We start from the raw sequence: 18,478 nt of genomic DNA, 5'->3' as shown, positions 1-18,478 counted from the left end.
CAGGGAGAGAGGGAGCCAGGGAGAGAGGGAGCCAGGGAGAGAGGGAGCCAGGGAGAGAGGGAGGAGGGGGCAGAAGGAGTGAGAGGGAGAGGGGGAGAGAGGGCGAGGGGGAGAGGGAGCGAGGGGGAGAGGGAGCGAGGGGGAGAGGGAGCGAGGGGGAGAGGGAGCGAGGGGGAGAGGGAGCGAGGGGGAGAGGGAGCGAGGGGGAGAGGGAGCGAGGGGGAGAGGGAGCGAGGTGGAGAGGGGGAGAGGGAGCGAGGGGGAGAGGGAACGAGGGGGAGAGGGAGCGAGGGGGAGAGGGAGCGAGGGGGAGAGGGAGCGAGGGGGAGAGGGAGCGAGGGGGAGAGGGAGCGAGGGGGAGAGGGAGCGAGGGGGAGAGGGAGCGAGGGGGAGAGGGAGCGAGGGGGAGAGGGAGCGAGGGGGAGAGGGAGCGAGGGGGAGAGGGAGCGAGGGGGAGAGGGAGCGAGGGGGAGAGGGAGCGAGGGGGAGAGGGAGCGAGGGGGAGAGGGAGCGAGGGGGAGAGGGAGCGAGGGGGAGAGGGAGCGAGGGGGAGAGGAAGCGAGGGGGAGAGAGAGCGAGGGGGAGAGAGAGCGAGGGGGAGAGAGAGTGAGGGAGTTAGGGGGAGGGGGAGAGGGAGTGAGGGAGTGAGGGAGAGAGGGAGTGAGGGAGAGAGGGAGGAGGGGGCAGAAGGAGTGAGAGGGAGAGGGGGAGAGGGAGCGAGGGGGAGAGGGAGCGAGGGGGAGAGGGAGCGAGGGGGAGAGGGAGCGAGGGGGAGAGGGAGCGAGGGGGAGAGGGAGCGAGGGGGAGAGGGAGCGAGGGGGAGAGGGAGCGAGGGGGAGAGGGGGAGAGGGAGAGAGGGGGAGAGGGAGAGAGGGGGAGAGGGAGCGAGGGGGAGAGGGAGCGAGGGGGAGAGGGAGCGAGGGGGAGAGGGAGCCAGGGGGAGAGGGAGCCAGGGGGAGAGGGAGCCAGGGGGAGAGGGAGCCAGGGGGAGAGGGAGCCAGGGGGAGAGGGAGCCAGGGGGAGAGGGAGCCAGGGGGAGAGGGAGCCAGGGGGAGAGGGAGCCAGGGGGAGAGGGAGCCAGGGGGAGAGGGAGCCAGGGGGAGAGGGAGCCAGGGGGAGAGGGAGCCAGGGGGAGAGGGAGCCAGGGGGAGAGGGAGCCAGGGAGAGAGGGAGGAGGGGGCAGAAGGAGTGAGAGGGCGAGGGGGAGAGAGGGCGAGGGGGAGAGGGAGCGAGGGGGAGAGGGAGCGAGGGGGAGAGGGAGCGAGGGGGAGAGGGAGCGAGGGGGAGAGGGAGCCAGGGGGAGAGGGAGCCAGGGGGAGAGGGAGCCAGGGGGTGAGGGAGCCAGGGGGAGAGGGAGCCAGGGGGAGAGGGAGCCAGGGGGAGAGGGAGCCAGGGGGAGAGGGAGCCAGGGGGAGAGGGAGCCAGGGGGAGAGGGAGCCAGGGGGAGAGGGAGCCAGGGGGAGAGGGAGCCAGGGGGAGAGGGAGCCAGGGGGAGAGGGAGCCAGGGGGAGAGGGAGCCAGGGGGAGAGGGAGCCAGGGGGAGAGGGAGCCTGGGGGAGAGGGAGCCAGGGGGAGAGGGAGCCAGGGGGAGAGGGTGCCAGGGGGAGAGGGTGCCAGGGGGAGAGGGAGCCAGGGGGAGAGGGAGCCAGGGGGAGAGGGAGCCAGGGGGAGAGGGAGCCAGGGGGAGAGGGAGCCAGGGGGAGAGGGAGCCAGGGGGAGAGGGAGCCAGGGGGAGAGGGAGCCAGGGGGAGAGGGAGCCAGGGGGAGAGGGAGCCAGGGGGAGAGGGAGCCAGGGGGAGAGGGAGCCAGGGGGAGAGGGAGCCAGGGGGAGAGGGAGCCAGGGGGAGACGGAGCCAGGGGGAGACGGAGCCAGGGGGAGACGGAGCCAGGGGGAGAGGGAGCCAGGGAGAGAGGGAGCCAGGGAGAGAGGGAGCCAGGGAGAGAGGGAGGAGGGGGCAGAAGGAGTGAGAGGGAGAGGGGGAGAGGGAGCGAGGGGGAGAGGGAGCGAGGGGGAGAGCGAGCGAGGGGGAGAGGGGGAGAGGGAGCGAGGTGGAGAGGGGGAGAGGGAGCGAGGGGGAGAGGGAACGAGGGGGAGAGGGAGCGAGGGGGAGAGGGAGCGAGGGGGAGAGGGAGCGAGGGGGAGAGGGAGCGAGGGGGAGAGGGAGCGAGGGGGAGAGGGAGCGAGGGGGAGAGGGAGCGAGGGGGAGAGGGTGCGAGGGGGAGAGGGAGCGAGGGGGAGAGGGAGCGAGGGGGAGAGGGAGCGAGGGGGAGAGGGAGCGAGGGGGAGAGGGAGCGAGGGGGAGAGGGAGCGAGGGGGAGAGGGAGCGAGGGGGAGAGGGAGCGAGGGGGAGAGGAAGCGAGGGGGAGAGAGAGCGAGGGGGAGAGAGAGTGAGGGAGTTAGGGGGAGGGGGAGAGGGAGTGAGGGAGTGAGGGAGAGAGGGAGAGAGGGAGTGAGGGAGTGAGGGAGTGAGGGAGAGAGGGAGTGAGGGGGGAGGGGGCAGAAGGAGCGAGGGGGAGAGGGAGCGAGGGGGAGAGGGAGCGAGGGGGAGAGGGAGCGAGGGGGAGAGGGAGCGAGGGGGAGAGGGAGCGAGGGGGAGAGGGAGCGAGGGGGAGAGGGAGCGAGGGGGAGAGGGAGCGAGGGGGAGAGGGGGCGAGGGGGAGAGGGGGCGAGGGAGCGAGGGGGCGAGGGAGCGAGGGGGAGAGGGAGCGAGGGGGAGAGGGAGCGAGGGGGAGAGGGAGCGAGGGGGAGAGGGAGCGAGGGGGAGAGGGAGCGAGGGGGAGAGGGAGCGAGGGGGAGAGGGAGCCAGGGGGAGAGGGAGCCAGGGGGAGAGGGAGCCAGGGGGAGAGGGAGCCAGGGGGAGAGGGAGCCAGGGGGAGAGGGAGCCAGGGGGAGAGGGAGCCAGGGGGAGAGGGAGCCAGGGGGAGAGGGAGCCAGGGGGAGAGGGAGCCAGGGGGAGAGGGAGCCAGGGGGAGAGGGAGCCAGGGGGAGAGGGAGCCAGGGGGAGAGGGAGCCAGGGGGAGAGGGAGCCAGGGGGAGAGGGAGCCAGGGGGAGAGGGAGCCAGGGGGAGAGGGAGCCAGGGGGAGAGGGAGCCAGGGGGAGAGGGAGCCAGGGGGAGAGGGAGCCAGGGGGAGAGGGATCCAGGGGGAGAGGGAGCCAGGGGGAGAGGGAGCCAGGGGGAGAGGGAGCCAGGGGGAGAGGGAGCCAGGGGGAGAGGGAGCCAGGGGGAGAGGGAGCCAGGGGGAGAGGGAGCGAGGGGGAGAGGGAGCGAGGGGGAGAGGGAGCGAGGGGGAGAGAGAGCGAGGGGGAGAGAGAGCGAGGGGGAGAGAGAGCGAGGGGGAGAGAGAGCGAGGGGGAGAGAGAGCGAGGGGGAAGAGAGAGCGAGGGGGAGAGAGAGCGAGGGAGTTAGGGGGAGAGGGAGTGAGGAAGTGAGGGGGAGAGGGAGTGAGGGAGAGAGGGAGTGAGGGAGTGAGGGGGGAGCGGGCAGAAGGAGCGAGGGGGAGAGGGAGCGAGGGGGAGAGGGAGCGAGGGGGAGAGGGATCGAGGGGGAGAGGGATCGAGGGGGAGAGGGATCGAGGGGGAGAGGGATCGAGGGGGAGAGGGATCGAGGGGGAGAGGGAGCGAGGGGGAGAGGGAGCGAGGGGGAGAGGGAGCGAGGGGGAGAGGGAGCGAGGGGGAGAGGGAGCGAGGGGGAGAGGAAGCGAGGGGGAGAGGAAGCGAGGGGGAGAGGAAGCGAGGGGGAGAGGGAGCGAGGGGGAGAGGGAGCGAGGGGGAGAGGGAGCGAGGGGGAGAGGGAGCGAGGGGGAGGGGGAGGGGGAGCGAGGGGGAGAGGGAGCGAGGGGGAGAGAGAGCGAGGGGGAGAGAGAGCGAGGGGGAGAGAGAGCGAGGGGGAGAGAGAGCGAGGGGGAGAGGGAGCGAGGGGGAGAGGGAGCGAGGGGGAGAGGGAGCGAGGGGGAGAGGGAGCGAGGGGGAGAGAGAGCGAGGGGGAGAGAGAGCGAGGGGGAGAGAGAGCGAGGGGGAGAGAGCGCGAGGGGGAGAGAGAGCGAGGGGGAGAGAGAGCGAGGGGGAGAGAGAGCGAGGGGGAGAGAGAGCGAGGGGGAGAGAGAGCGAGGTGGAGAGAGAGCGAGGGGGAGAGAGAGCGAGGGGGAGAGAGAGCGAGGGGGAGAGAGAGCGAGGGGGAGAGAGAGCGAGGGAGTTAGGGGAGAGGGAGTGAGGGGGTAGAAGGAGTGAGGGCGGAGGGAGTGAGGAGAGAGAGGGAGTGAGGGGAGAGGGGGAGAGAGGGAGTGAGGGGAAAGGGGGAGAGGGGGGAGAGGGGAGAGCGGGGAGAGGGGTGAGAGGGAGTGAGGGGGAGAGGGAGTGAGGGGGAGATGGGAGAAGGAGTGAGGGGGAGAGGGAGAGGGAGTGAGGGGGAGATGGGATAGAAGGAATGAGGGGAAGGGAGTGAGGGGGAGAGGGGGAGAAGGATGGAGGGGGAGAGGGGGAGAGGGAGGGAAGGGGGAGGTGAGGAAGGGGGAGGTGAGGAAGGGAGGGGGGTCGGAGAGGGAGGGAGGGGAGGTGGATTCGGGGAAGGGGGATTCGGGATTTGGGGGAAGGGGAAGGGGGAGAGGGAGTGAGTGCGGAGAGGGAGTGAGGGGGGAGAGGGAGTGAGGGGGGAGAGGGAGTGAGGGGGGACGGGGAGAGGGAGTGAGGGGGGACGGGGAGAGGGAGTGAGGGGGGACGGGGAGAGGGAGTGAGGGGGACGGGGAGAGGGAGCCAGGGGGAGAGGGAGCCAGGGGGAGAGGGAGCCAGGGGGAGAGGGAGCCAGGGGGAGAGGGAGCCAGGGGGAGAGGGAGCCAGGGGGAGAGGGAGCCAGGGGGAGAGGGAGCCAGGGGGAGAGGGAGCCAGGGGGAGAGGGAGCCAGGGGGAGAGGGAGCCAGGGGGAGAGGGAGCCAGGGGGAGAGGGAGCCAGGGGGAGAGGGAGCCAGGGGGAGAGGGAGCCAGGGGGAGAGGGAGCCAGGGGGAGAGGGAGCCAGGGGGAGAGGGAGCGAGGGGGAGAGGGAGCGAGGGGGAGAGGAAGCGAGGGGGAGAGGGAGCGAGGGGGAGAGGGAGCGAGGGGGAGAGGGAGCGAGGGGGAGAGGGAGCGAGGGGGAGAGGGAGCGAGGGGGAGAGGGAGCGAGGGGGAGGGGGAGCGAGGGGGAGAGGGAGCGAGGGGGAGAGAGAGCGAGGGGGAGAGAGAGCGAGGGGGAGAGAGAGCGAGGGGGAGAGAGAGCGAGGGGGAGAGAGAGCGAGGGGGAGAGGGAGCGAGGGGGAGAGGGAGCGAGGGGGAGAGAGAGCGAGGGGGAGAGAGAGCGAGGGGGAGAGAGAGCGAGGGGGAGAGAGAGCGAGGGGGAGAGAGAGCGAGGGGGAGAGAGAGCGAGGGGGAGAGAGAGCGAGGGGGAGAGAGAGCGAGGGGGAGAGAGAGCGAGGGGGAGAGAGAGCGAGGGGGAGAGAGAGCGAGGGGGAGAGAGAGCGAGGGAGTTAGGGGAGAGGGAGTGAGGGGGTAGAAGGAGTGAGGGCGGAGGGAGTGAGGAGAGAGAGGGAGTGAGGGGAGAGGGGGAGAGAGGGAGTGAGGGGAAAGGGGGAGAGGGGGGGAGAGGGGAGAGCGGGGAGAGGGGTGAGAGGGAGTGAGGGGGAGAGGGAGTGAGGGGGAGATGGGAGAAGGAGTGAGGGGGAGAGGGAGAGGGAGTGAGGGGGAGATGGGATAGAAGGAATGAGGGGAAGGGAGTGAGGGGGAGAGGGGGAGAAGGATGGAGGGGGAGAGGGGGAGAGGGAGGGAAGGGGGAGGTGAGGAAGGGGGAGGTGAGGAAGGGAGGGGGGTCGGAGAGGGAGGGAGGGGAGGTGGATTCGGGGAAGGGGGATTCGGGATTTGGGGGACGGGGAAGGGGGAGAGGGAGTGAGTGCGGAGAGGGAGTGAGGGGGGAGAGGGAGTGAGGGGGGACGGGGAGAGGGAGTGGGGGGGACGGGGAGAGGGAGTGAGGGGGACGGGGAGAGGGGGAGTGAGGGGGCAGGGGGGAGAGAGAGTGGGGGTAGGGGGAAGGGGAATGGGTGGGGAGGGGGGAGTGGGAGGTGAGGGGTGAGGGGGAAGAGGGAGTGAGGGGTGAGGGGGGGGAAGAGGGAGTGTGAGGGGGGGGAAGAGGGAGTGAGGGGGGGGGAAGAGGGAGTGAGGGGGGAGTGGGGGTGAGGGGTGAGAGGGAGTGAGGGTGAGAGGGAGTGAGGGGTGAGAGGGAGTGAGGGGGGAGAGGGAGTGAGGGGGGAGAGGGAGTGAGGGGGGAGAGGGAGTGATGGGGGAGAGGGAGTGAGGGGGGTGAGGGAGTGAGGGGGGTGAGGGAGTGAGGGGGGTGAGGGGGGGGAGAGAGGGGGGTGAGGGGGGAGAGAGGGGGGGTGAGGGGGGAGAGAGGGGGGGTGAGGGGGGAGAGAGGGGGGTGAGGGGGGAGAGAGGGGGGGTGAGGGGGGAGAGAGGGGGGTGAGGGGGGAGTGAGGGGGGGTGAGGGGGGAGTGAGGGGGGGTGAGGGGGGAGTGAGGGGGGGAGTGAGGGGGGTGAGGGGGGGTGAGGGGGGAGTGAGGGGGGTGAGGGGGGTGAGGGGGAGTGGGGGGTGGGGGGTGAGAGGGTGGGGCGGTGAGGGGTGGGGGTTGAGGGGTGAGGGGGGTGGGGGGGTGGGGGGATGAGGGGGGAGGAGCGGGGAGTGAGGGGGGAGTGGAGGGGAGGGGGTGTGGGGGCTGAGGGGGGTGGGGGGGAGAGGGGGGAGTGGGGAGTGAGGGGGTGTGGGGGGTGAGGGGGGAGGGGGGAGTGGGGGGGGAGTGGGGAGTGGGGGGGGGGAAGGGGGAGTGGGGGGAGGGGGGGAAGGGGGAGTGGGGGGAGGGGGGAGGAGGGAGCCAGGGGGAGAGGGAGCCAGGGGGAGAGGGAGCCAGGGGGAGAGGGAGGCAGGGGGAGAGGGAGCCAGGGGGAGAGGGAGCCAGGGGGAGAGGGAGCCAGGGGGAGAGGGAGCCAGGGGGAGAGGGAGCCAGGGGGAGAGGGAGCCAGGGGGAGAGGGAGCCAGGGGGAGAGGGAGCCAGGGGGAGAGGGAGCCAGGGGGAGAGGGAGCCAGGGGGAGAGGGAGCCAGGGGGAGAGGGAGCCAGGGGGAGAGGGAGCCAGGGGGAGAGGGAGCCAGGGGGAGAGGGAGCCAGGGGGAGAGGGAGCCAGGGGGAGAGGGAGCCAGGGGGAGAGGGAGCCAGGGGGAGAGGGAGCCAGGGGGAGAGGGAGCCAGGGGGAGAGGGAGCCAGGGGGAGAGGGAGCCAGGGGGAGAGGGAGCCAGGGGGAGAGGGAGCCAGGGGGAGAGGGAGCCAGGGGGAGAGGGAGCGAGGGGGAGAGGGAGCGAGGGGGAGAGGGAGCGAGGGGGAGAGGGAGCGAGGGGGAGAGGGAGCGAGGGGGAGAGAGAGCGAGGGGGAGAGAGAGCGAGGGGGAAGAGAGAGCGAGGGGGAAGAGAGAGCGAGGGGGAAGAGAGAGCGAGGGAGTTAGGGGGAGAGGGAGAGAGGGAGTGAGGGAGAGAGGGAGTGAGGGGGAGGGGGCAGAAGGAGCGAGGGGGAGAGGGAGTGAGGGGGAGATGGGAGAAGGAGTGAGGGGGAGAGGGAGTGAGGGGGAGATGGGATAGAAGGAATGAGGGGGAGTGAGGGGGAGAGGGGGAGAAGGATGGAGGGGGAGAGGGGGAGAGGGAGGGAAGGGGGAGGTGAGGAAGGGGGAGGTGAGGAAGGGAGGGGGGTCGGAGAGGGAGGGAGGGAAGGTGGATTCGGGGAAGGGGGATTCGGGATTTGGGGGAAGGGGAAGGGGGAGAGGGAGTGAGTGCGGAGAGGGAGTGAGGGGGCAGGGGGGAGAGAGAGTGGGGGTAGGGGGAAGGGGAATGGGTGGGGAGGGGGGAGTGGGAGGTGAGGGGTGAGGGGGAAGAGGGAGTGAGGGGTGAGGGGGAAGAGGGAGTGAGGGGGGGGGGAAGAGGGAGTGAGGGGGGAGGGGGGAGTGGGGGTGAGAGGGAGCCAGGGAGAGAGGGAGGAGGGGGCAGAAGGAGTGAGAGGGCGAGGGGGAGAGAGGGCGAGGGGGAGAGGGAGCGAGGGGGAGAGGGAGCGAGGGGGAGAGGGAGCGAGGGGGAGAGGGAGCGAGGGGGAGAGGGAGCCAGTGGGAGAGGGAGCGAGGGGGAGAGGGAGCCAGGGGGAGAGGGTGCGAGGCTGAAAGGGAGTGAGGGAGTGAGTAAGGGGGAAAAGGGTGAGAGGGAGGGAGGGAGAGGGAGAGAGGAGGAGTGAGGGGAGAAGGGTGGGAGGGAGTGGGGGAGTGAGGGGGAGAGGGAGGCGGGGAGGGAGGGGGAGAGGGAGGGGGGGAGGGAGGGGGTGTGGGAGGGGGAGAAGGTGAGGGTGTGAGGGAGTGAAGGGGTGAGGGAGTGAGGAGGAGAGGGAGTGAGGAAGTGAGGGGGAGAGGGAGTGAGGAAGTGAGGGGGAGAGGGAGTGAGGAAGTGAGAGGGAGAGGGAGTGAGGGGGAGAGGGAGTGAGGGAGAGAGGGAGGAGGGGGCAGAAGGAGTGAGAGGGAGAGGGGGAGAGGGAGCGAGGGGGAGAGGGAGCGAGGGGGAGAGGGAGCGAGGGGGAGAGGGAGCGAGGGGGAGAGGGAGCGAGGGGGAGAGGGGGAGAGGGAGAGAGGGGGAGAGGGAGCGAGGGGGAGAGGGAGCGAGGGGGAGAGGGAGCGAGGGGGAGAGGGAGCCAGGGGGAGAGGGAGCCAGGGGGAGAGGGAGCCAGGGGGAGAGGGAGCCAGGGGGAGAGGGAGCCAGGGGGAGAGGGAGCCAGGGGGAGAGGGAGCCAGGGGGAGAGGGAGCCAGGGGGAGAGGGAGCCAGGGGGAGAGGGAGCCAGGGGGAGAGGGAGCCAGGGGGAGAGGGAGCCAGGGGGAGAGGGAGCCAGGGGGAGAGGGAGCCAGGGGGAGAGGGAGCCAGGGGGAGAGGGAGCCAGGGGGAGAGGGAGCCAGGGGGAGAGGGAGCCAGGGGGAGAGGGAGCCAGGGGGAGAGGGAGCCAGGGAGAGAGGGAGGAGGGGGCAGAAGGAGTGAGAGGGCGAGGGGGAGAGAGGGCGAGGGGGAGAGAGGGCGAGGGGGAGAGGGAGCGAGGGGGAGAGGGAGCGAGGGGGAGAGGGAGCGAGGGGGAGAGGGAGCGAGGGGGAGAGGGAGCCAGGGGGAGAGGGAGCCAGGGGGAGAGGGAGCGAGGGGGAGTGGGAGCCAGGGGGAGAGGGAGCCAGGGGGTGAGGGAGCCAGGGGGTGAGGGAGCCAGGGGGAGAGGGAGCCAGGGGGAGAGGGAGCCAGGGGGAGAGGGAGCCAGGGGGAGAGGGAGCCAGGGGGAGAGGGAGCCAGGGGGAGAGGGAGCCAGGGGGAGAGGGAGCCAGGGGGAGAGGGAGCCAGGGGGAGAGGGAGCCAGGGGGAGAGGGAGCCAGGGGGAGAGGGAGCCAGGGGGAGAGGGAGCCAGGGGGAGAGGGAGCCAGGGGGAGAGGGAGCCAGGGGGAGAGGGAGCCAGGGGGAGAGGGAGCCAGGGGGAGAGGGAGCCAGGGGGAGAGGGAGCCAGGGGGAGAGGGAGCCAGGGGGAGAGGGAGCCAGGGGGAGAGGGAGCCAGGGGGAGAGGGAGCCAGGGGGAGAGGGAGCCAGGGGGAGAGGGAGCCAGGGGGAGAGGGAGCCAGGGGGAGAGGGAGCCAGGGAGAGAGGGAGCCAGGGAGAGAGGGAGCCAGGGAGAGAGGGAGCCAGGGAGAGAGGGAGGAGGGGGCAGAGGGAGCGAGGGAGAGAGGGAGGAGGGGGCGAGGGGGAGAGGGAGCGAGGGGGAGAGGGAGCGAGGGGGAGAGGGAGCGAGGGGGAGAGGGAGCGAGGGGGAGAGGGAGCGAGGGGGAGAGGGAGCGAGGGGGAGAGGGAGCGAGGGGGAGAGGGAGCGAGGGGGAGAGGGAGCGAGGGGGAGAGGGAGCGAGGTGGAGAGGGGGAGAGGGAGCGAGGGGGAGAGGGAACGAGGGGGAGAGGGAGCGAGGGGGAGAGGGAGCGAGGGGGAGAGGGAGCGAGGGGGAGAGGGAGCGAGGGGGAGAGGGAGCGAGGGGGAGAGGGAGCGAGGGGGAGAGGGAGCGAGGGGGAGAGGGAGCGAGGGGGAGAGGGAGCGAGGGGGAGAGGGAGCGAGGGGGAGAGGGAGCGAGGGGGAGAGGGAGCGAGGGGGAGAGGGAGCGAGGGGGAGAGGGAGCGAGGGGGAGAGGGAGCGAGGGGGAGAGGGAGCGAGGGGGAGAGGGAGCGAGGGGGAGAGGGAGCGAGGGGGAGAGGAAGCGAGGGGGAGAGAGAGCGAGGGGGAGAGAGAGCGAGGGGGAGAGAGAGTGAGGGAGTTAGGGGGAGGGGGAGAGGGAGTGAGGGAGTGAGGGAGAGAGGGAGTGAGGGAGAGAGGGAGGAGGGGGCAGAAGGAGTGAGAGGGAGAGGGGGAGAGGGAGCGAGGGGGAGAGGGAGCGAGGGGGAGAGGGAGCGAGGGGGAGAGGGAGCGAGGGGGAGAGGGAGCGAGGGGGAGAGGGAGCGAGGGGGAGAGGGAGCGAGGGGGAGAGGGAGCGAGGGGGAGAGGGGGAGAGGGAGAGAGGGGGAGAGGGAGAGAGGGGGAGAGGGAGCGAGGGGGAGAGGGAGCGAGGGGGAGAGGGAGCGAGGGGGAGAGGGAGCCAGGGGGAGAGGGAGCCAGGGGGAGAGGGAGCCAGGGGGAGAGGGAGCCAGGGGGAGAGGGAGCCAGGGGGAGAGGGAGCCAGGGGGAGAGGGAGCCAGGGGGAGAGGGAGCCAGGGGGAGAGGGAGCCAGGGGGAGAGGGAGCCAGGGGGAGAGGGAGCCAGGGGGAGAGGGAGCCAGGGGGAGAGGGAGCCAGGGGGAGAGGGAGCCAGGGGGAGAGGGAGCCAGGGGGAGAGGGAGCCAGGGGGAGAGGGAGCCAGGGAGAGAGGGAGGAGGGGGCAGAAGGAGTGAGAGGGCGAGGGGGAGAGAGGGCGAGGGGGAGAGGGAGCGAGGGGGAGAGGGAGCGAGGGGGAGAGGGAGCGAGGGGGAGAGGGAGCGAGGGGGAGAGGGAGCGAGGGGGAGAGGGAGCCAGGGGGAGAGGGAGCCAGGGGGAGAGGGAGCCAGGGGGTGAGGGAGCCAGGGGGAGAGGGAGCCAGGGGGAGAGGGAGCCAGGGGGAGAGGGAGCCAGGGGGAGAGGGAGCCAGGGCGAGAGGGAGCCAGGGGGAGAGGGAGCCAGGGGGAGAGGGAGCCAGGGGGAGAGGGAGCCAGGGGGAGAGGGAGCCAGGGGGAGAGGGAGCCAGGGGGAGAGGGAGCCAGGGGGAGAGGGAGCCAGGGGGAGAGGGAGCCAGGGGGAGAGGGAGCCAGGGGGAGAGGGAGCCAGGGGGAGAGGGAGCCAGGGGGAGAGGGAGCCAGGGGGAGAGGGAGCCAGGGGGAGAGGGAGCCAGGGGGAGAGGGAGCCAGGGGGAGAGGGAGCCAGGGGGAGAGGGAGCCAGGGGGAGAGGGAGCCAGGGGGAGAGGGAGCCAGGGGGAGAGGGAGCCAGGGGGAGAGGGAGCCAGGGGGAGAGGGAGCCAGGGGGAGAGGGAGCCAGGGGGAGACGGAGCCAGGGGGAGACGGAGCCAGGGGGAGACGGAGCCAGGGGGAGAGGGAGCCAGGGAGAGAGGGAGCCAGGGAGAGAGGGAGGAGGGGGCAGAAGGAGTGAGAGGGAGAGGGGGAGAGAGGGCGAGGGGGAGAGGGAGCGAGGGGGAGAGGGAGCGAGGGGGAGAGGGAGCGAGGGGGAGAGGGAGCGAGGGGGAGAGGGAGCGAGGGGGAGAGGGAGCGAGGGGGAGAGGGAGCGAGGGGGAGAGGGAGCGAGGGGGAGAGGGAGCGAGGGGGAGAGGGAGCGAGGGGGAGAGGGAGCGAGGGGGAGAGGGAGCGAGGGGGAGAGGGAGCGAGGGGGAGAGCGAGCGAGGGGGAGAGGGGGAGAGGGAGCGAGGTGGAGAGGGGGAGAGGGGGAGAGGGAGCGAGGGGGAGAGGGAACGAGGGGGAGAGGGAGCGAGGGGGAGAGGGAGCGAGGGGGAGAGGGAGCGAGGGGGAGAGGGAGCGAGGGGGAGAGGGAGCGAGGGGGAGAGGGAGCGAGGGGGAGAGGGAGCGAGGGGGAGAGGGAGCGAGGGGGAGAGGGAGCGAGGGGGAGAGGGAGCGAGGGGGAGAGGGAGCGAGGGGGAGAGGGAGCGAGGGGGAGAGGGAGCGAGGGGGAGAGGGAGCGAGGGGGAGAGGGAGCGAGGGGGAGAGGGAGCGAGGGGGAGAGGGAGCGAGGGGGAGAGGAAGCGAGGGGGAGAGAGAGCGAGGGGGAGAGAGAGCGAGGGGGGAGAGAGAGTGAGGGAGTTAGGGGGAGGGGGAGAGGGAGTGAGGGAGTGAGGGAGAGAGGGAGTGAGGGAGTGAGGGAGAGAGGGAGTGAGGGGGGAGGGGGCAGAAGGAGCGAGGGGGAGAGGGAGCGAGGGGGAGAGGGAGCGAGGGGGAGAGGGAGCGAGGGGGAGAGGGAGCGAGGGGGAGAGGGGGCGAGGGGGAGAGGGGGCGAGGGAGCGAGGGGGAGAGGGAGCGAGGGGGAGAGGGAGCGAGGGGGCGAGGGAGCGAGGGGCGAGGGAGCGAGGGGGAGAGGGAGCGAGGGGGAGAGGGAGCGAGGGGGAGAGGGAGCGAGGGGGAGAGGGAGCGAGGGGGAGAGGGAGCGAGGGGGAGAGGGAGCGAGGGGGAGAGGGAGCGAGGGGGAGAGGGAGCGAGGGGGAGAGGGAGCGAGGGGGAGAGGGAGCGAGGGGGAGAGGGAGCGAGGGGGAGAGGGAGCCAGGGGGAGAGGGAGCGAGGGGGAGAGGGAGCGAGGGGGAGAGGGAGCCAGGGGGAGAGGGAGCCAGGGGGAGAGGGAGCCAGGGGGAGAGGGAGCCAGGGGGAGAGGGAGCCAGGGGGAGAGGGAGCCAGGGGGAGAGGGAGCCAGGGGGAGAGGGAGCCAGGGGGAGAGGGAGCCAGGGGGGAGAGGGAGCCAGGGGGAGAGGGAGCCAGGGGGGAGAGGGAGCCAGGGGGAGAGGGAGCCAGGGGGAGAGGGAGCCAGGGGGAGAGGGAGCCAGGGGGAGAGGGAGCCAGGGGGAGAGGGAGCCAGGGGGAGAGGGAGCCAGGGGGAGAGGGAGCCAGGGGGAGAGGGAGCCAGGGGGAGAGGGAGCCAGGGGGAGAGGGAGCCAGGGGGAGAGGGAGCCAGGGGGAGAGGGAGCCAGGGGGAGAGGGAGCCAGGGGGAGAGGGAGCCAGGGGGAGAGGGAGCCAGGGGGAGAGGGAGCCAGGGGGAGAGGGAGCCAGGGGGAGAGGGAGCCAGGGGGAGAGGGAGCCAGGGGGAGAGGGAGCCAGGGGGAGAGGGAGCCAGGGGGAGAGGGAGCCAGGGGGAGAGGGAGCCAGGGGGAGAGGGAGCCAGGGGGAGAGGGAGCCAGGGGGAGAGGGAGCCAGGGGGAGAGGGAGCCAGGGGGAGAGGGAGCCAGGGGGAGAGGGAGCCAGGGGGAGAGGGAGCCAGGGGGAGAGGGAGCCAGGGGGAGAGGGAGCCAGGGGGAGAGGGAGCCAGGGGAAGAGAGAGCGAGGGGGAAGAGAGAGCGAGGGGGAAGAGAGAGCGAGGGGGAAGAGAGAGCGAGGGGGAAGAGAGAGCGAGGGGGAAGAGAGAGCGAGGGGGAGAGAGCGAGGGAGTTAGGGGGAGAGGGAGTGAGGAAGTGAGGGGGAGAGGGAGTGAGGGAGAGAGGGAGTGAGGGAGGAGCGGGCAGAAGGAGCGAGGGGGAGAGGGAGCGAGGGGGAGAGGGAGCGAGGGGGAGAGGGATCGAGGGGGAGAGAGAGCGAGGGGGAGAGAGAGCGAGGGGGAGAGAGAGCGAGGGGGAGAGAGAGCGAGGGGGAGAGAGAGCGAGGGGGAGAGAGAGCGAGGGAGTTAGGGGAGAGGGAGTGAGGGGGTAGAAGGAGTGAGGGCGGAGGGAGTGAGGAGAGAGAGGGAGTGAGGGGAGAGGGGGAGAGAGGGAGTGAGGGGAAAAGGGGAGAGGGGGGAGAGGGGAGAGCGGGGAGAGGGGTGAGAGGGAGTGAGGGGGAGAGGGAGTGAGGGGGAGATGGGAGAAGGAGTGAGGGGGAGAGGGAGAGGGAGTGAGGGGGAGATGGGATAGAAGGAATGAGGGGAAGGGAGTGAGGGGGAGAGGGGGAGAAGGATGGAGGGGGAGAGGGGGAGAGGGAGGGAAGGGGGAGGTGAGGAAGGGGGAGGTGAGGAAGGGAGGGGGGTCGGAGAGGGAGGGAGGGGAGGTGGATTCGGGGAAGGGGGATTCGGGATTTGGGGGAAGGGGAAGGGGGAGAGGGAGTGAGTGCGGAGAGGGAGTGAGGGGGGAGAGGGAGTGAGGGGGGACGGGGAGAGGGAGTGAGGGGGGACGGGGAGAGGGAGTGAAGGGGGAGGGGGAGTGAGGGGGCAGGGGGGAGAGAGAGTGGGGGTAGGGGGAAGGGGAATGGGTGGGGAGGGGGGAGTGGGAGGTGAGGGGTGAGGGGGAAGAGGGAGTGAGGGGTGAGGGGGGGAAGAGGGAGTGTGAGGGGGGGGGGGAAGAGGGAGTGAGGGGGGGAAGAGGGAGTGAGGGGGGAGTGGGGGTGAGGGGTGAGAGGGAGTGAGGGTGAGAGGGAGTGAGGGGTGAGAGGGAGTGAGGGGGGAGAGGGAGTGAGGGGGGAGAGGGAGTGAGGGGGGAGAGGGAGTGAGGGGGGAGAGGGAGTGAGGGGGGTGAGGGAGTGAGGGGGGTGAGGGGGGGAGAGAGGGGGGTGAGGGGGGAGAGAGGGGGGGTGAGGGGGGAGAGAGGGGGGGTGAGGGGGGAGAGAGGGGGGAGAGAGGGGGGTGAGGGGGGTGAGGGGGGAGTGAGGGGGGGGTGAGGGGGGAGTGAGGGGGGGGTGAGGGGGGAGTGAGGGGGGTGAGGGGGGAGTGAGGGGGGGTGAGGGGGGAGTGAGGGGGGGTGAGGGGGGGTGAGGGGGGGTGAGGGGGGTGAGGGGGGGTGAGGGGGGGTGAGGGGGGAGTGAGGGGGGTGAGGGGGGTGAGGGGGAGTGGGGGGTGGGGGGTGAGAGGGTGGGGCGGTGAGGGGTGGGGGTTGAGGGGTGAGGGGGGTGGGGGGGTGGGGGGATGAGGGGGGAGGAGCGGGGAGTGAGGGGGGAGTGGAGGGGAGGGGGGGAGGGGGTGTGGGGGCTGAGGGGGGTGGGGGGGGAGAGGGGGGGAGTGGGGAGTGAGGGGGAGTGGGGAGTGAGGGGGTGTGGGGGGTGAGGGGGGAGGGGGGAGTGGGGGGGGAGTGGGGAGTGGGGGGGGGAAGGGGGAGTGGGGGGAGGGGGGGGAAGGGGGAGTGGGGGAGGGGGGGAGGAGGGGGGGGGGAGCCAGGGGGAGAGGGAGCCAGGGGGAGAGGGAGCCAGGGGGAGAGGGAGGCAGGGGGAGAGGGAGCCAGGGGGAGAGGGAGCCAGGGGGAGAGGGAGCCAGGGGGAGAGGGAGCCGGGGGAGAGGGAGCCAGGGGGAGAGGGAGCCAGGGGGAGAGGGAGCCAGGGGGAGAGGGAGCCAGGGGGAGAGGGAGCCAGGGGGAGAGGGAGCCAGGGGGAGAGGGAGCCAGGGGGAGAGGGAGCCAGGGGGAGAGGGAGCCAGGGGGAGAGGGAGCCAGGGGGAGAGGGAGCCAGGGGGAGAGGGAGCCAGGGGGAGAGGGAGCGAGGGGGAGAGGGAGCGAGGGGGAGAGGGAGCGAGGGGGAGAGGGAGCGAGGGGGAGAGGGAGCGAGGGGGAGAGGGAGCGAGGGGGAAGAGAGAGCGAGGGGGAAGAGAGAGCGAGGGGGAAGAGAGAGCGAGGGGGAAGAGAGAGCGAGGGAGTTAGGGGGAGAGGGAGAGAGGGAGTGAGGGAGAGAGGGAGTGAGGGAGAGAGGGAGTGAGGGGGGAGGGGGCAGAAGGAGCGAGGGGGCAGAAGGAGCGAGGGGGAGAGGGAGCGAGGGGGAGAGGGAGCGAGGGGGAGAGGGAGCGAGGGGGAGAGGGAGCGAGGGGGAGAGGGAGCGAGGGGGAGAGGGAGCGAGGGGGAGAGGGAGCGAGGGGGAGAGGGAGCGAGGGGGAGAGGGAGCGAGGGGGAGAGGGAGCGAGGGGGAGAGGGAGCGAGGGGGAGAGGGAGCGAGGGGGAGAGGGAGCGAGGGGGAGAGGGAGCGAGGGGGAGAGAGAGCGAGGGGGAGAGAGAGCGAGGGGGAGAGAGAGCGAGGGGGAGAGAGAGCGAGGGGGGAGAGAGAGCGAGGGGGAGAGAGAGTGAGGGGGAGAGAGAGCGAGGGAGTTAGGGGAGAGGGAGTGAGGGGGTAGAAGGAGTGAGGGCGGAGGGAGTGAGGGGAGAGAGGGAGTGAGGGGAGAGGGGGAGAGAGGGGAGTGAGGGGAAAGGGGGAGAGGGGAGAGCGGGGAGAGGGGTGAGAGGGAGTGAGGGGGAGAGGGAGTGAGGGGGAGATGGGAGAAGGAGTGAGGGGGAGAGGGAGTGAGGGGGAGATGGGATAGAAGGAATGAGGGGAAGTGAGTGAGGGGGAGAGGGGGAGAAGGATGGAGGGGGAGAGGGGGAGAGGGAGGGAAGGGGGAGGTGAGGAAGGGGGAGGTGAGGAAGGGAGGGGGGTCAGAGAGGGAGGGAGGGGAGGTGGATTCGGGGAAGGGGGATTCGGGATTTGGGGGAAGGGGAAGGGGAGAGGGAGTGAGTGCGGAGAGGGAGTGAGGGGGCAGGGGGGAGAGAGAGTGGGGGTAGGGGGAAGGGGAATGGGTGGGGAGGGGGGAGTGGGAGGTGAGGGGTGAGGGGGAAGAGGGAGTGAGGGGTGAGGGGGGGAAGAGGGAGTGAGGGGGGGGGAAGAGGGAGTGAGGGGGGAGGGGGGAGTGGGGGTGAGAGGGAGTGAGGGGTGAGAGGGAGTGAGGGGGGAGAGGGATTGAGGGGGGAGAGGGAGTGAGGGGGGGTGAGGGGGGGAGAGAGGGGGGTGAGGGGGGAGAGAGGGGGGGTGAGGGGGGAGAGAGGGGGGGTGAGGGGGGAGAGAGGGGGGTGAGGGGGGAGTGAGGGGGGAGTGAGGGGGGGTGAGGGGGGAGTGAGGGGGGGAGTGAGGGGGGTGAGGGGGGTGAGGGGGAGTGGGGGGTGAGGGGGGTGAGGGGGTGGGGGGTGAGAGGGTGGGGCGGTGAGGGGTGGGGGTTGAGGGGTGAGGGGTGAGGGGGGTGGGGGTGTGGGGGGATGAGGGGGGAGGAGCGGGGAGTGAGGGGGGAGTGGAGGGGGAGGGGGGAGGGGGTGTGGGGGCTGAGGGGGGTGGGGGGGAGAGGGGGGAGTGGGGGGTGAGGGGGTGTGGGGGGTGAGGGGGGAGTGGGGGTGAGGGGGGAGTGGGGGGGAGGGGGGAGTGGGGGGGGAGTGGGGAGTGGGGGGGGGGGAAGGGGGAGTGGGGGGAGGGGGGAGGAGGGGGGGGAAGGGGGAGTGGGGGGGAGGGGGAGTGGGGGCGAGGGGGGAGTGGGGGCTGAGGGGGGTGGTGGGGGAGAGGGGGGAGTGGGGAGTGGGGGGTGAGGGGGTGTGGGGGGTGAGGGGGGAGTGGGGGTGAGGGGGGAGTGGGGGTGAGGGGGGAGTGGGGGGGAGGGGGGAGTGGGGGGGAGTGGGGAGTGGGGGGGGGAAGGGGGAGTGGGGGGAGGGGGGAGGAGGGGGGGGGAAGGGGGGAGTGGGGGGGAGGGGGAGTGGGGGGGGGAGTGGGGGCGAGGGGGTGTGGGGGCTGAGGGGGGTGGGGGGGAGAGGGGGGAGTGGGGAGTGGGGGGTGAGGGGGTGTGGGGGGTGAGGGGGGTGTGGGGGGTGAGGGTGGAGTGGGGGTGAGGGGGGAGGGGGGAGTGGGGGGGGGGAGTGGGGAGTGGGGGGGGAAGGGGGAGTGGGGGGAGGGGGGAGGAGGGGGGGAAGGGGGGAGTGGGGGAGGGGGGAGTGGGGGGAGGGGGAGCGGGGGGGGGAGTGGGGGGCGAGGGGGGAGTGGGGGCGAGGGGGGAGTGGGGGCGAGGGGGGAGTGGGGGCGAGGGGGGAGTGGGGGCGAGGGGGGAGTGGGGGCGAGGGGGGAGTGGGGGCGAGGGGGGAGTGGGGGCGAGGGGGGAGTGGGGGCGAGGGGGGAGTGGGGGCGAGGGGGGAGTGGGGGCGAGGGGGGAGTGGGGGCGAGGGGGGAGTGGGGGCGAGGGGGGAGTGGGGGCGAGGGGGGAGTGGGGGCGAGGGGGGAGTGGGGGCGAGGGGGGAGTGGGGGCGAGGGGGGAGTGGGGGCGAGGGGGGAGTGGGGGCGAGGGGGAGTGGGGGCGAGGGGGGAGTGGGGGCGAGGGGGGAGTGGGGGCGAGGGGGGAGTGGGGGCGAGGGGGGAGTGGGGGCGAGGGGGGAGTGGGGGCGAGGGGGGAGTGGGGGCGAGGGGGGAGTGGGGGCGAGGGGGGAGTGGGGAGTGGGGGCGAGGGGGGAGTGGGGAGTGGGGGCGAGGGGGGAGTGGGGGCGA

Source organism: Scyliorhinus torazame, unplaced genomic scaffold (assembly GCF_047496885.1).
Source record: "Scyliorhinus torazame isolate Kashiwa2021f unplaced genomic scaffold, sScyTor2.1 scaffold_336, whole genome shotgun sequence".
Lineage (NCBI taxonomy): Eukaryota > Metazoa > Chordata > Chondrichthyes > Carcharhiniformes > Scyliorhinidae > Scyliorhinus > Scyliorhinus torazame.
The sequence above is the reverse complement of the archived record's forward strand: the minus strand, read 5'-3'. Positions refer to the sequence as shown.